This window comes from Pinus tabuliformis, chromosome 3_2 (genome assembly GCF_031772625.1).
Source record: "Pinus tabuliformis cultivar Carrire ecotype Pingquan chromosome 3_2, CPIR1, whole genome shotgun sequence".
In the NCBI taxonomy this organism is placed as follows: Eukaryota; Viridiplantae; Streptophyta; class Pinopsida; order Pinales; family Pinaceae; genus Pinus; species Pinus tabuliformis.
The window spans coordinates 1234385628-1234388622 of record NC_142302.1 but is presented as its reverse complement, the minus strand read 5'-3'; the positions used below and the strand labels follow the sequence as shown (position 1 = coordinate 1234388622).

The 2995-nt window shown below is 39.9% G+C and overlaps 1 pseudogene; it reads right to left on the bottom strand.

The window, feature by feature from the left end:
- Positions 1-1501: 1501 nt before the first annotated feature.
- Positions 1502-2617, bottom strand: LOC149185210 (eukaryotic translation initiation factor 4E-1 pseudogene; annotated as a pseudogene).
- Positions 2618-2995: the final 378 nt, after the last annotated feature.

Below are 2995 nucleotides of genomic sequence, written 5' to 3'. Positions count from 1 at the left end.
GATAGGTCTAAGGAATATGGCACCCCTTCAGATCCTTGGTCAAAAGTGCATTACACCGACGAAGGAATTGTTCAGTCTGTTATCACAAAATCACACACTGAAGGCTGCCTATCAGTAAGATAATGTGTAACTATTTCAAACCTAGCTTTGGACTAAGGCTTAGCCTCCTTAGTCTGAGAGGGCTCTCTCACAGATTATGAATGTTGATCATTAACAAGGAAAGATGGCTAACTCTTTAACAAACACATGAAAATAAGCTGGCTGGACAGATATCAGATTGATTCCCATTGGGCTTATGGAGTCTCACACATTTCAGCAAACCAAAATACTATTTTTCATGGAAGTCAGGGCTCTTTACATCTATGCTCAAACATAACTAACATAAAACACAGTCTGCCATAACATACAGGAAGTCAGAGCATGTGGGCATGAGTTCTGAGTGATTATGCAATAACAGAACTGTAAAAGAACACTAAAATAACAAGCCACCATACATTTGAACAATGAGATCTATTGAGAATCCTGAGGCAAAAACAACAGTCATTTGTATTCCTGAAACATGCTTTACATAAACCAAAATAGACTTGTTCTCTATCAAAGTATCCAACCCCTTTTACATTCATCTTTCAGCTCTATATAGAATGCTTACTCTACCTGATTCGAGCTCCCTCCTCCAACGTGAAGGGAGCTCAATAATTACTTATGATGACACCTACTAACTTTTAACTAACTAATAATTACAGCTGACCACTAATTGGCAGCGCTGGAATCCTAAAACAATTAAAACTCTAATTCTACATCATGCTGGAAATAGCATTTATTACAACCAGGATGGTTCTCCTACGAAAAGAAGTAGAAAACAGGCTCATTCTCTGACAAATGGCTTCTTTTAGTTTGGCTGTGATAGGTGTCCGTAGTTGCTTACTGGCCTTTAATGTAACATGTTTTCCAATACCCTGAAATATAGGAAACTGCTCCTGTTTGTCGGTCCTTGGTTTGCCTTAAAATATTCGAATCCAAAGAAGTACGCTTTTATCCTTTAATTACCAAGTTTCCACGTCCATGATGTGCTGGCCATTTTTATGTGTGAAGACAACACCTTTTAAAGATTTGCTGATTTGTCAATCATAATGATTGGCTCAACTGAAACATGCAGCTACAGCAGTTTTGTAGCGCGCTACGAAACTGCTGTGTAATTTCATCATACACAGTCTCATCAATTCTCTGCATTCTTGCTATCTTCTCCCCATAGCAGCTGCTTCTAACAACATTGAAGCCACTACTGTATAGCTAATGCAATGACCAAGATACCAATAATGTACTCTAAAGCATATTAAGAAAACTCTGTATATCTCAGTCACAAACAAGACAACAAATCGACTTTTGAGAAGCTCAAAGCCATATAATCATGCTTCAATACCCACTTCAATACCATCCACATAAACAAACTTATAAGACCTCCGGACATACTCATCTACCTCTAGGCCCGCTCCATGAAAAACTAATCCATAGCATGTGTGTCACTGTCCATTTTCAAGAGTCCTTCATCAAAAGTCTTTAGATGTTTGATGTGTACATTTGTACCATCTTTGCTATAAACTTCAGGAAAGGACCTGCCGAAGCATGTTATAGACAAGGCAGTAGAAGCTGTGAAGCTGGATTTAGTTGCATAAAATAATGCAACAGATAAAAGGTCTTTGATTACCAACATGGCATCCTTCAAATCACTGATATTATATTTATCTGCAGAGCCAACCTGAGTGTGTAAAAACTCATTAGGATTAAGAGATCCATATAAATATAGCTCACAACAACCTAGGTATTAAGTCTTCCTCCAGTTCAGGGTTTAGTGCCCATTGCATGTAAGAATAATCGCCCAGGAAGAGGTAAAAGGCCTTCAATTTCGAATGTATATCCAATCCCTGTATTTCAGTAAACAAAGTATTTCAGAGAAAACCCTTGCATTTCCAATGTTCATCTGTGCAGCTTTATTTGCAGCATTCTTGGTCCACATGGCAATCTTATCTTGTCGAGCACGCACATTGACCAAGTGTGCAACCAGAAAGTATCGACAACAGGCTTTCCTTTCAAGGTGGTAACAGTCCACTTCCCTCCATTTGCACATTTAGGGTCTTCCCATTTTGGCTCAATTCCAGCTTTGAAGCAATGAAAATCTGAACCAACCATCAACTTACTCGGCTGAATTATATTGTTAAAAACACACCAGAAGTCCTCGACTATATTGAAGGTGTAAACAGGTCGCAAGGAACTACCCCAGGTGGCCCGCTTAGACCTCCCATTTGGATTATCAAACCAGAAAGTCCACGAATGCTCGAGTGGGTGTGTATTTGCAGGTTCTATAGGCCTTTCAATAGCCTCTACTGACTCCACAATTTCCCCTTCTTCCGCTTCTCCGCTTTCTTGATGTAACTTTGATGGATCACCAGTCTCCGCTTCCCCCATTCTTCTTCTACTGCGATCACAAGGAACAAAGAAATCGAATGCAGTGAAGAAAACTTCCAAACGAAGTGCCGGAAAGAATTCCAACTGATGCACAAAACAGTGATTCAAGCCTGTGAACGCTCTAGAGTCTCGGTTGAGCCCTAGTTTCTTGATCTCTTCTATGAAGTCTGTTTTCAATTCCAGTTGGATTTTGAAGAATTCGGGTTGCAGACAACACACTGAAAGGATGGCGAGGATAATATGTAGTCTGACAAGTGTAATCGTTGGTAAAAGAGAAGAAGGAAAATTACAAGAGCTTCACGCTGGCTTGTCATTTGGGTGTAAGGTACAGGAGTAGTCGAGGTGAATATACTACTTGCCACATGCCGTGCTGTGTCCAGAGCCGATTCTAATAGTTGATTAACACTCAGCACATGTACATTAGCAATATATCCTCCCTTCTCAACCGCTTTAAGAAACCATGATAATGCTTTCGCATGGTCACGGGGAACCTCCTTCAAACCAAAGTAGTAGAATACACCAAGTTTATACA